This window comes from Helianthus annuus, chromosome 9 (assembly GCF_002127325.2).
Source record: "Helianthus annuus cultivar XRQ/B chromosome 9, HanXRQr2.0-SUNRISE, whole genome shotgun sequence".
Lineage (NCBI taxonomy): Eukaryota > Viridiplantae > Streptophyta > Magnoliopsida > Asterales > Asteraceae > Helianthus > Helianthus annuus.
In genome coordinates this window covers 118,836,695-118,850,698 of record NC_035441.2, presented here as the reverse complement: position 1 = coordinate 118,850,698, position 14,004 = coordinate 118,836,695, and the positions used below count along the sequence as shown (strand labels likewise).

General features: G+C 40.6%; 1 long non-coding RNA gene across 1 annotated transcript; it reads left to right on the top strand.

Moving 5' to 3' along the window:
* Positions 1–7,756: 7,756 nt before the first annotated feature.
* LOC110878342 lies at positions 7,757–10,892 on the top strand. The gene is made up of 5 exons (XR_002557837.2): positions 7,757–8,036; positions 8,330–9,845; positions 9,944–10,081; positions 10,144–10,212; positions 10,428–10,892. It is a non-coding gene; the product is annotated as an uncharacterized LOC110878342 (long non-coding RNA).
* The last annotated feature ends 3,112 nt before the right edge of the window (positions 10,893–14,004 follow it).

Sequence of the window (14,004 nt, the reverse complement as noted above, 5' to 3'; positions counted from 1 at the left end):
TAATCACACAAATAACACACATAAATATGCATAAAGTAAATCCGTGTTTCGAGTTTGCGTTGAGTTTGCGTCGCGATAGCATTTAGTCTAAACAAGCGATGTAATATGCGATGAAATGCGTTTAAGTGACAGCGTTACAAAAAGCGTTCAAATGCGATATCTGCGTTGTAATAAAATGCGTTTAATAAGGCGTCAAAAATATAGTTTAAACCCTTTGCGATAATCGAAATCTCGAGAGTACAAGCGGGTACAAAAAGGAATAACAACGTTGGGTAATGACACGAAGAGTCGGGTTGTTACAGATCTTACTTCCGGTTTGTGTAACAATCATGTGATTGTGCGGTTTGATTCTTTCCAAACTGTATGATACGAGCATTGTTAGCAGGGTTAGGGTCTGATCGTTTTAGGTCTTCTTGATTCTGTTTTAGTGAGACTCTCTTGGATAAATCCAGATTTTGATTGCTTAGTAGGTCTGTAATTAATCGCGGCTATCTCGATAGTTTAGCTTGATCGATACGAATCCTATTAACCTTTTATAGATCTGTGATTTGTGGGCAAGAGATGGGAGACCAATACCGGCCACATAGTGGGAGGCCAGTAACTACGTTTTACGTAACAAACTTGCCCGAAGGTACTTCGAAGTCCCTCCTGTGGAAAGCTTTTCTCCCACATGGGAGGGTGAAAGATGCCTATGTAGCGAAAAAAAAGGGATGCGAGGGGTAACTGGTTTGGATTCGTTCGATATGAAAGAGTTTAGAATATGGAAGAGGTGTTGAAGGGGATGAATAGTGTAAGGATTTTCGAGGCTAAGGTATCGGTGACCGTCACTAATTTTGGTAAGGATAACCGTAGGTACCCACAACAACAAAACAATGGCTATGGGATGAATCAGGTACCTAGGGTGCATGCTGAACAGGCCCTTAGCCAGACGGGTCAAAATCTTAGAAACATGCAAAGAAAATCATTGAATCATGGGGTGAATCTGGATAAAGGTAGGGACGTGATGCGTGGTTGAAAACCGGTGTTCGTTGATGTTTAAGTTGATGTTTTTATTCGACTTTTAATCTTGAATAGCCTACTTTTAATTAGATTTGTGTTTTGCAGGTTTAATGAAGTTTAAGGAGCTTTTCGGGAGCTTTACGGATCACCGGGTCGAAAACCGAAGCACCAGAATGCGTCATGGATCAACCGGGAGAGTCGGGAGCGAAAAATGGAGATTCACAAAGGAGAGCCCGTCGCCGACGGGGTCCAGACCGTCGGCGACGCCCTCCAGATAAGCCCGTAGGCAGCATGTTCGCGTAACCAGTCAATTAGGCCGTCGGCCAAAGAACGGTTTTAGGGAACCCGTCGGCGACGGGGTCAGGCCCGTCGGCGACGGGTAGTGGTTTTTCAGAACGCGAAATTTGGGTTTTTAGGTGTTGGGATCAATTTTTATTGGATGTTGACCAACTAATACGGGAGTTACACTTTGAGGGGAGTTTGAATCTTGAGTTTGGAGCCTAATCTCACCAACTATCACCTACCATTCCATCTATCATCACTATCATCAATCTGAATCATCCTCATCCAACAATCAATCATCAAACCCTAGTCCACCAATCCATCACCCTTCTCATCATCACCATCCCATAAACCCTAATTCTCCATCATTCCTTCATCCTACAAGCTTCAAGATGACTCCTTCCGCGTTCCAAACATCCGGTGATCAAGTTGCATCCACCATGAGCGGCTGATCATCTCGGTTTCACCCCGGTGTAGGTAGTTGTTAATTTTAGGGTTTCAATTTGTTCTTGTTTCATCTTAGTGACAATTTGTATTTGGTTTTTGAAACTCTTGACAATAGTATTACATTTGTTACGAATTCGTGAATTGTCGAGCGATGTTAAAAGTTATGACTTTGCGAAACGGTGATATGTAATTGTACGTTGTCGTTGTTAGGATTTACTTGTGTTGATTACAAAGTGTCTTTTTGTCCGTTCTTCGGGGCGTTGATAGCTAGTAGCACCTAAGTCACGGTACACTAAATCCGTTAATCGAATGCATTTGAGTTGAAACTAAAACTTGTAGAAATCCTAGGTTAACAATTACCGAAACCGGGTGTGATTCCTTTTTATCATTATTGTTCTAGTAACCATTTTCTTGCAATCGTTAATTAGTAGTTGTTAACCATTCGCATCAATTCATTTAGTTAAAAATCATATTTCTCCATTAAACGAAAATACAAAAACACTTTAGCAAGCTTCATAAATTGTGACAATTGTTTTAATTCATTCGAATCCATACACAAACCACATACTCTTCGTGGTTCGACCCCTTACTACCACTAACACATTGTTAAGGGTAATTTGGGCTTATAAATATTATCTTTGACCGGAGCGCGACACTCCGATCAGGACGAGAGAACGTATGCGGAGGCGACTGGTGGGGTTGACGTCCATAAACCAAAGCAGAGGATTTCGGTGTATGCGAAAGAAAGAATAGATCTGTATCCAGACCATTGCATGATGCGGTCGGTGATTATAGAGCTCATTGACATTAATGGGATTCCAAAGATTAGTCCTATGTTGATTGAAGGGGGCTACTTGGAGAACCTAGTGTCGTATTTGGGTGGGCTAAAATGCCTTATCGTTTTCAAAGTAAAGGAGATGGCGGTGGAGTTTATCGGAAGGAAGTCGGAGGTCTGGGGCGGACTCTGCTCATCGGCTGTTCTATGGGTAGGACAAGATATAGCTTTTGATATATTCGCATGGTTAAAAATCACCAGAATTCCCATACATTTGCGTGACAACAACCTCTTTGATCAGATTGGGAATAAGTTTGGTCGGGTAGTGGATAAATCGACATTTACAAAGGAATCGGTTAATAACTCAGACGATTTCTGTGGTATCCTATCGTCGAACGGGTCAAGAATTGAGGAGGAGATTGAAGTTTGTTGGGGCGAGAAATGGTACACCGCTTGGGTGTCAGAATTCCAAAACAAGTCTTTCGAAGATTATTTGGATTGTCTATCATCGGCACAGGGTGGCTCGTCGGGTCAATCCTCAGCATCGGAGGTTAACCCGGAATTTGAGGAAGAAGACGGCGAGTTCAGACCAAATTCTGGCGATGGGCAATCGGCAGGCGGTCGGAAGGAAGACATTACGGCACATTCGTCGTTTCCCCTTGAAAAGTCGACGGGTGATCATGAGCTGCATGGGGAAGACCAAAGGGTGCATGGGGAAGGAAGGTCTGATGGTACGACGACACATTCCCATAGGGTAATAATCAGAAAGATTTTTTTCAAATGAAAGGGTGGATGGTTAGAATCCTCAGTCGGCCTCTGAAGAGGCGGGAAACAAAAGGTCAGGGAGGTTGGAGAGTTTGCATGAGGGAGTACGTTCATTGAACGAAGAGCATAGGGGGCAGATGGGGTCCACATTCCAATGTTTGAGTGTTGCACTCCTGCACGTGGGGTGACTGGGTTTTTGGCTGCTGAAGTATATGGGACAGGAGGGTTTGATTTTGATGGGGCCAATATCAACGTGGGCCAGGGCCCAATTTGTAGATCCAGGAAAAGGACAAGGCAGGCTAGGAGCCCAGACTGTGACGACACACACTTGATAAATGAAATCGGCCCGAGAAACTTAAACTTTCGAGACAATAATTGTTCCATTGATCTGAACGGCTCTGCTGACGTGAGTTCCAGGGCAGGGGAGGGACTCTTCCCTCCGGTGGGGAATCCCGATGTCAATAGAGTCGTCGACGAACCGGCTCCAGCTTCCCTAGCGGATCCATGAGGTGGTTCGATTCTACAACCAGTTGCTCAGCAAGGTGTCGACGTTCAAGCAGAGACGAGAGAGACGATTATGGTCGGATCAACGGTGGGGTTTCGCCTAAATGGTTTCCACGATCAGGTAAGTAACTTAATTTCTGGTGAGGAGGAAGAATTGGGTAAACCATGAATTTTCTAACCATCAATTTGAGGGGGTCAGAGACCAAAGAAAAAAGGAATGGGTTAGGGGCTTAAAAACAACGCACGAGGTTATTTTATAGTAATTCAAGAGAGGAAATCAGGGGGTGTGGGTATTCAGACTGTTAGATGTTTTTGGGGGAGATTCTCACTAGACTTTCAGGTGGTGGATACCGATGGTCTCTCGGGTGGATTGGTTTCGGCTTGGAACCCTTTGGTTTTTCAAAAAGAAAGTGTGTACAAACATCAAAGGTTTCTGGTTGTGATGGGTCTATTAAGGGCTACCGGGCAGTGCCTTAATATTATGAATATCTATGCTCATAATGATCCAGTAGAACGAAGAGGTTTGTGGGGTGATATAAGCAATATAAAACAACAATTTACTGTGACGTGGGCTTTACTTGGAGATTTTAATGAGGTTAGAAGCGTAGAGGAGCGACTAAACTCAGAGTTCGTCTCCCTGAAGACTCGTTAGTTTAACGACTTCATTGAAGCGGCAGACCTTGTGGAGTTTCAAATGGGGGGAAGGAAGTATACATATCAGTCTACCGATGGGATTAAAAGGAGCAAGCTTGACAGATACCTTGTTGACAGAGATTTTATGAACACATGGTCGTCGGCTTCGGTGGTTGCATTATCGAACTATATTTCGGACCATTACGCGGTACTCTTACATATGGTTCCGGTAGATTTTGGCCCTATTTCTATGAGGATATTTAATTCATGGCTTGAGCTTCCGGGCCTATTTGATTTTGTTAAACTATCCGGGCTCTGTTTCAGTTTAATGGTCCTGCAGGGTTGAAACTAGCTACTAAGTTAAAATGGATAAAGTTTCGTATGATGAACTGGGTGAAGGAATATAAGGAGGCGAAGGAATGGGTACTTTTAGCTAAAGTGGAGCAGCTTGAGGCATTAGAGTTGTTGGCCGAATCTCGTGATTTGTCGGATAATGAGCTTGAACTTAGGGCGAATTTGTAAAGATTATATTCTAGAAGAAAATAAACATCGAAGTATGGATATGCAGCAAAAGGTAAGGGTTAGATGAGCGACAGATGGGGATGAAAATACTAAGTATTTTCATGGGGTGGTAAATGCTAATGTCAGCAATAACCGGATCAATGGGCTGAAAATTGATGGTGAATGAGTGACTAATCCGTCTGTGATTAAGGACCATGTAGCCTCGTTTTTTGCTTCCAGGTTTGATGAGTCCATGCACGATAGACCAACTTTGGTTTGCCGATCTTGGGCACCTTGTTGAATTCGGAAGCCGAATCCTTGGTCTTACCTTTCTCAATGGGGGAAATTAGAACGGCCGTGTGGGATTGTGCCGGTGATCGCGCACCGGGTCCGGATAGTGTGAACTTCCGGTTTCTTAAAAAGTGTTGGGATGTGTTTAAGGAGGACTTCTTGGGACTTTTTGAGGAATTTTATGCCGCGGAGGCACTCAACCAAGGGTGCTCGTCATCATTCTTGGCTTTGATTCCCAAGTGTAGTGATCCGAGTGGTTTGGAATATTATAGGCCGATAAATCTAATTGGGTGCATCAACAAGGTTATTTCCAAGGTCTTGGTGTCTCGCTTGAAGTCGGTTATCCCCAAACTCGTATCAGAGGAAGAAACGGCTTTCTTGTCTAATAGGAGTATCTTGGATGGCCCGCTTATCCTAAATGAGGTTTTGGCATGGATGAAGAGGAACAAGAAGGCGGGTTTGATTTTTAAAGTGGATATCGAGAAGGCTTATGACTCCTTAAATTGGGACTTTCTCGACTCCATCTTGGGTCAAATGAATTTTTCACCCAAATGGAGAAGATGGGTTATGGCGATCGTCTCATCCACTCGGTCCTTGTAAACGGGTCTCCTACCCATGAAATCCCGTGTCATAGGGGTTTGAGGCAAGGGGATCCGTTATCTCTGTTCTTGTTTGTTTTGGCGACGGAGGCTCTAACGGGGGTTATGAAGGAAGCTTGCTCGGTTGGATTATTCAAAGGGATTCGTTGTAATCATGAGGGTCCACTTCTTTCCCACTTTCTTTACGCTGATGACGTGGTTTTCATGGGTGAGTGGTCGTTGAACAATGCTCTTTGCCTCCGAAGAATCTTGAGATGCTTCTTCCTAGTTTCGGGTCTACGGGTCAACAATTTGAAGAGTAGCTTGTATGGTATTGGGGTAAATACAAGCCGGGTTCAAGAGATGGCGGACGTACTTAGATGCAAAGTCGGTGGTCTTCCTTTTAAGTACTTAGGCTTGTTTGTGGGCGCAAATATGAACCTTTGTAAAAATTGGGACCTGGTACTAGAGACGTTTAGGAAAAGGTTGTCCATTTGGAAAGCGAGTATCATCTCGTTTGGTGGTAAGATCACGCTCACCAAGTCGGTACTTAACTCTTTGCCTACTTACTTCTTCTCACTTTACAAGGTACCGGTTCAAGTCATAAAACGATTAGAGGCCATTCGTAGAGATTTCTTATGGGGCGTAACACCGGAGCAAGGTAAAATAAAATGGGTAAAATGGCGAAATGTCATGACACCAAAAGATTTGGGAGGGTTGGGTATGGGCTCGCTTGGGGATGCTAACACCGCCATGTTGTCAAAGTGGTGGTGGAGGTTTAAGGTGGACCAAAATAGCCTATGGAGGAAAGTTATATGGGGCATCCATGCTCATTCACGATCTTGGAATTACATCCCCGTCAAAGCATCTATTGTAGGGCCGTGGAAGCAAGTGGTAAAGGCCTGGGAGAACTTAAAAATATTGGGCATTGACCTTTAAAAGTTAATCAAAGCCAAGTCGGGCGCGGGTAATCAGGTTTGTTTTTGGATTGATTGGTGGGTTTCGGATGAGCCGTTATGTAAAAAACTCCCGAACCTATTAACGCTGGAGAGAAACAAGCACGTTGTCTTGGCTGATCGCTACGGTTTCTTGGATGGAGTGATGTGGACAAATTATGTTTGGGTTCGCCAACCAGAGACGGCAGCTGAACCGGAAGAATTGGCCCAGTTAGCCGAAATGGTTGCTGGCTTGTTCAGTTCATTGGGCGGGGACAGGTGGGTGTGGAACAAGGGTTCGTCCGGTGTGTTCTCGGTTAAATGCCTAAAAAAATCAACTGCAGGAGGTGTTGTTCTCGGATCTGGGCACGGGTTTCGTTTGGAACAACTGTGCGCCTCTAAAGGTTAACTTTCTAGCATGGCGTTTGGCTCTAAACCGCCTACCTACCATGGATAATCTAGAAAAACGGAATGTGCATGTCGGCCCCGGCCTGTGTAAGCTTTGTGGGATACACCAAGAGACCGTGGATCATCTTTTCGTGTCGTGTGAAGTAGCGCAATCCGTTTGGGACTTTATTGAGTCATGGTGTAGGCTGCATGGTATGTTTTTGTTTGGGGTGGAGGATATTATAAATTTCCATAAACATGTGAGTGGCTATGCAAAATGGAGGAAAGTACTGCAGATGATTATCAAAACAACTCTCTGGTGCATTTGGGGCTGAAGGAAAAAGGCCATTTTCAAGGGGATACAACCTAAAGTGGGGACCATCAAGGAAGAAATTAGAGTTTTGGGGTACCTTTGGTGTAAAAATCTATCAAAAGTCGTTGGGCTTACTTGACACGATTGGTGTAATTTCGACTTGGGAAGGATGGGTGTATAATGTAACTTGGTGTGATGTCGTTTTGGGTTAACACAATGTTAATTCAGCGGTGTTCTTTTTTTAATAAAAAATGAATTTGTTGGCCGTTCAAAAAAAAAAACTTATGTATTTAATGATAATTATTATTATTAATTAATATTATTAATTAATATTAATATATCATAACTAGAGAAGTGAATGAACAGTGTGTATAGTCGTGCTTTATTCTGAGTGATATGTTTGGCCGGTCATCCACCTTAGAGACGCGTGTCTTCCAGCTTTATCAACATCTCTTTGAAAGTCTCAGACGAGACTTAAAAAGAGAGAAAGGGAAGGAGATGGGCGGTGACCGGAGTGTTACCACCATCTCACCACCACTCGCCACTACTCTAATCAAGGTTTCTAGGGCTTCAGTTCGATTTGATTTGTGATTCAAGGTTTCTAGGACTTCAATTTCTGATTCAAGGTAAGTACTGATTATATATTATATGATTGGAATTCGTTTTGATTACTTTGATCTACATGTTTTTCGATTGAAGATAGTTGAGATGGGTTTTGTTGTTTTCTTATGGAAGAGATTGGTTAGGGTTTATGTTCAATCTGCTATGTATAGGTGTTAGAATCCATTTATGATTATATATACATGCTTTTTTAGTCAATGGAAGATATTTGACAAGGTTTGGTTGTATAAAATATTACAGAGATTTGAAAATGCCATGTGCAACATCTTGATGTTGTTACTGATATAACGTTTTCTAGGTTCTATTACCCATTGTTGATGGGTCAGAGGAGACGGAAGTTGTCATGATAACTGTTGTTCTTTGACGTGCAAAAGCCGAAGTGTCACCACTGGCGGATTCAGGCCGTCTTGGCGGCAGCGATTTTCAACGTAAAACCCTAGCTGACGTTTTAGGCGACAGCGGCCGGGGTTCTTGCGAGGTTTCAGCCTTTCACCTACCTGACGATGATGATGGCTTGCTACCTGGTATGGCAACTCCGGTTGCAACCATAGCGCCACTGAGCAGGTTCAACGACGATGATGATCTTAATTGTTGTTCTTTGACATGCAAAAGCCGAAGTGTCACCACTGGCGGATTCAGGCCGTCTTGGCGGCAGCGATTTTCAACGTAAAACCCTAGCCGACGTTTTAGGCGACAGCGGCCGGGGTTCTTGTGAGGTTTCAGCCTTTCACCTACCTGACGATGATGATGGCTTGCTACCTGGTATGGCAACTCCGGTTGCAACCATAGCGCCACTGAGCAGGTTCAACGACGATGATGATCTTTTCGGATCCGAGTCGATTTGTGTTGGCAATTTCGTTTTTATTTGTTTTGCTCTATAAGATTGATTATACGATTGTGTTAGTCGTGTTGGTCATGTTGTTTCTCGCTGTTGTTTCGGCTGTGATATTGGTGGTTGTGCTGTTGATAGCAGTAATGAAAATGGTGTGTGATGTTTTCATTTTGCATATACCTACCCAGTTTAGCGTCCCGTAACGCTCGCGGGTTCTCTGTTGCGCTGAACGGTCGATGGAGGGCCTTCGGGGTGTGCGATTGTAAATGTTAAATTGTTGGCTTTGGTTGTGGAAAATGCTCTGATAATGACGATTTGGAGCGCCTTTCAGGTTTGCGATGCTTAACGCTAAATCTGAAGTATGGTTCAACGATGGTGTTGACAAACGGCCTTTAGGGTTTTTGATGATAAGCCCTAAATCATTCGTTTTGGGGCATACCTATATTGTCTTCTTTAATATATGTCTATTAATAGTTCAAACAAATAAACAGTGTTTGTATTTTGTGGTTAGAGGCTGTGATGAGCTATCAAAATAAAATCGATACATCACCATGGTGTCGCAGCTATGGAGGATGGCAGGTTAGCACCTGCAACCCCTATTGCAGCCATGGTGGCTTGGTCCTTTTGCATTCTCTGAGCCTTCATGAATCTGTTTACTTCATTGTTGGCTTTGAGCTTACAATTTGGGTTAGCGATGGTGGTTTAGACTTTGGTCCTTTTGGTCACTGAAATAGAGTCTGGATGACTGGGAATGTTGAAAAGAAAAAAAAATGTGTATGGAAAAGTTACTCGGTCCATTAGTCAGATTTGAGCAGCTCCTCAATCAGATCTGGTTGAATATGAATGGATCTGAACACGTCGAGGTTTTGTGATGCGCCGTCTCAGACGCTCGGAAAACTCGACCATTCAGTGATTGACCATATGACTTTTAATTATTTGCTACAGGTTATGGTAAAATCGTTTGAGGTTACAGAGTTACCAGGTCTGTTATCAGAGTTTATTTTTTCTTATGTGTTATTAATATATAATGCGTGGTTTTTGCTTGACGGGAACACGGAATTTTGTCTTTGATGATGGCAGAGCGTCTTCATAGTCAGATCCTAGCACGAAAGCAGTGGGTTGTTGCTGGGGTGGATGATATGTTTATCCGGGTATACAATTACAATGTAATGGACAAGGTCAAAAGTATACGAGGCACGCACTGATCGCACTATAAAGGTAACCTTACTATCACAAAATCACTTACAAATTTGAATCTGCTTTCATTTTTTTATCAACAGGTTCCTATTATCAAAATTGCACGTTCTTGGTTCAAGCCAATCACCGAGATCATGCAGTATTATATCGAGGTGCGTTGTTTTCCGGTTTTACTCATTAACATTTTGCTTAATCATGTAGAGATTGCAAAATCCTTAGCACTTTGAACGGGATTATCGTTTGTTGTATTGTTAATCATTGAAAGTTGTGACTTTGATTATAATAAAATACTGCAATTTAAGGATCGGGTCAGGTTGTTTGTGAGTCTGATTCAAATAAACACTGCAATTTTCCGAATCTATTACAGCGTAAGCGGTTTGGTGTTGGGTGTGTGTTTGGATTAAAGCTCTGGTGCCATCCAGTTTTGATTCGGCAAAAATGATGCTCGAGCATGCTCTTCAAGTGAATAAACCAGCAAGGAGAAACGTATCATTTATGAAGTCTTCTCAGTGACAATTTGGAAGTTGTGGCCACTGCGTAATGAAAAGGTATTTAAAGGATAGTCACAGCAGATTAAAAAGGTTCTAGAGGAAATAAAGGTAGAGACACGAGTGGATGGAGAGACGAAACAAAAGCGCGGGTCTGTCTTTGGAAGGCTGGACCAGTAGTTTTAGTCGTTTTCTTTGTTGTATGTACTATGCTTGTGTGTCTGCTCCTTTTGGTTCTTTATGTTGGGGTGTATCCTCAGTCTTAGCTGTTGGCTAAGATAAGAGTTTGTATTTTTTTCCATATAATGAAATTCTCCTTTGCCTGGGCAAAAAAATAGAAAAAATTGACTTTTGTTACAAAGTCAACCTGGAAACACATAGTAGCATTGATTTTGCATACAGGTGACAAAAATAAAGTTTTGGACTTTTACCAAAAATGTAAACCACAAACCACATGAAGCTGTTATTTACTTTCCAATTAACTTTCTATAGGGGATAATCACCTATAAACATGAGACACTGCGAATGACTAAATATATCATACAAAGTAAAAATGATAATGATAATAACAAACAAGTTTCCAGAGATGGCATGTAATTACCCATTGTTTTAGATCACTTTATTAAAGTATTCACGTCTATAATACAGGTGCCGATACTATATCACGACTTTAATAAGAATGTCGTTGTCAGTCAACTGCCGTTACCATGTCACGGTTCACCGCGCTACTTAGGGTGCTAAACAGTTCGCGGGTTGGCGGGTTCAACTCGACCCGAACCTGAAAATTTTAGACGAACCCGAACCCGACAATCTTGTCATACATATTAACCGAACACGACCCGAATATTAACGGATTGACCCGAACCTGACACGTTCAACCCGAATTCGCAAATTAATATGTTAAAATTAAAATTTTACTACAAAAAACACAAATATATATATATATATATATATATATAATTGCATTTAATTATAAAACATTATGTCAATCTCTCTTTTTTAAGTTATAATTATGCATAAAATACACACCCAATTTGATTTATAACATAAAACATATTATAAAAAATAAAATATAATATAAACGGGTTAAACGGGTCAACCCGTTAACCCGGCCGGGTTGACCCGAACCCGACCCGTTCAACCTGAAACTGACCCGAATCCGTTTAGACTAAACCTAAACCCGCGAATTTCGTGTTAGGTTCGTGTCGTGTCAGAAATTCACACCCCTAGCACTACTATATCACGACTTTAATATGAATGTCGCTATTGGTCAACTGTCGTTACCATATCACAGTTTACCGCGCCGCAACGCGCGCGGGTTATACAACCTAGTTAGCAATAATTATATCTAAGATATTGGTCTCATAAATTGTGTAAATTTATTTCAAAATTATTCCTTCTTTCTTTAAATTTCAAAGAGAATTGACATTTTTCTGATTATGGGTGATTTTAAGCAATTTAATAATTTATCATATTTTACTTAAGTGATATAACATGCAATGTACGAGTTTATAACCTAGTTTTAATATGTATAAATAGTATTACATTTTCTAGATTTTACATATACAAATACCTGGTTACGAATAAGTATATAATTAGTATTTAGCAATCTACATTCCTCTTTAAGAAAAATAATTTTCTCAGTATTTGAAAATATAATATTGTAATAAACACTCTTGCCAAAAAATGTTTTTAATATTACATATTGGTCACCATACGCCAACAAATCATACAAAAATGAGATCAAAACGTGCAAGCAATATGATTCTTGAACTAGTATGACATTGGCCTTTCCTCTTTGAATATTCCATAGTCCATACAATCATTCCATTAACCAATTATATTATATTATATTATAGGACATAATATAATATAAAAACTAACCATCGTTAATGTTAAAAAAAACTTAAATATCATCTAACTTTGTATCTGTAATCTATAATATAAAAATTAACCATTGCTAATGTTAAAAGAACTTACATATCATCTCATCTAACTTTGTACCTATAAGGATTTTAACCCATATCACTTTTGTGAGGACAAACAAACACCATAACACCTAATCACTAGGTAATCAATTAAAATTAAACTGATAGTCCTTACACTTTAATACTTGTTCTAAGTTGTAACATAAATGGTCTGCCATATTGAATTCGGATGGTGTCATTAAAAAGTTTTGTTAATCTATGTAACGTGCATGACACGTGATTATTTCAACTCAAATAGAAAACCAAATATCCCTTTTACTCTTCCCGATCTCTCTCTCTCTCTGTCTATCTCCAATGCTACCTTCGACAACTGTTCCACCTCCACCTGCAACACCACCCATCTCACGCCACCACCAACCTCACACATCCCATCTCTCATTAGGGGTGTGCAAAAAAATCAAAAATTGAAAAAATCCGAAAACTGAATCGTATGCATAACAACAAAAAAAGGATCCGAGTTGTGAGTTTGGTTTTCGATTCAATACTTAACCGTACCTGAATTGTGAATTCAGATTTCGAATCGTTTATCGGCTCCAAAAATTTTGCTTATCTGGATCAAATTTAATAGAGTAAACCAAATAATAAGCGAATATGAAAACGTGGTCAACAACTAATCCTTAACAGCCATGTCACATTAATGGTCAAGGTTGAAGTCTTCCCAACGAACAAGAACACCATAAGATTCAATGCAAACCATTGTAAAAATGTTACCTTTTATTTCCTTGATTTTTTTATGTAGCTCATTGTTAAGGCATTTCTTGTGAAAACTTATACGTTAAATTTAATAACCACAGGTACAACACTAAAACAGTAAAACTATAGGGTGTAGAGGAGCCTCATCCTTAAATGATGGGCCTTCACCTAGGCGTCCACGCCATCGGGTAGCAGTTACATTATTTACTGGGTTGTTTAAGGTCGCTTTCATGGTGACATCACTAGCAGTTCTCTCCTCTATATATGGTTCATCATGTAACTTACAAGTAACTTACTCCAAGAGCTAAAAAGGCAGAAGACCTACCTTAGAGAGAGAGAAAGAGAGAGTGAACCTGGGAGTACTTGTGTACTAGATTGATTGTATTGAAGCATTTGAGTATAATGAAATCTTTCTACAATCATTCCGAAATCCATTTGTGTTTATGTTGATGTGTTTATTATAACTGTTTGATTGAATTTCTATATTGGATTGAACTGTTCTATAAAAAAACATACAAACAAAACACACACTTTTAGATCCAACAATTGTTATCCAAGTCGGTTACACTATATTGACTTAAATGTTGATTCAGAAGACAAACTAGCTCATATTGATAACTAATTGAGTGATCAAAAAGACTTGAGAAGAATTAGACCAGTCGAAATATTATATTATTTTGATATACTTCTAACCACACATAAAAATTAGTTTTAGCCACACATATATGTGTATGTAATGATCTATATCCACAGTCGTGAATCTACACATCATGAC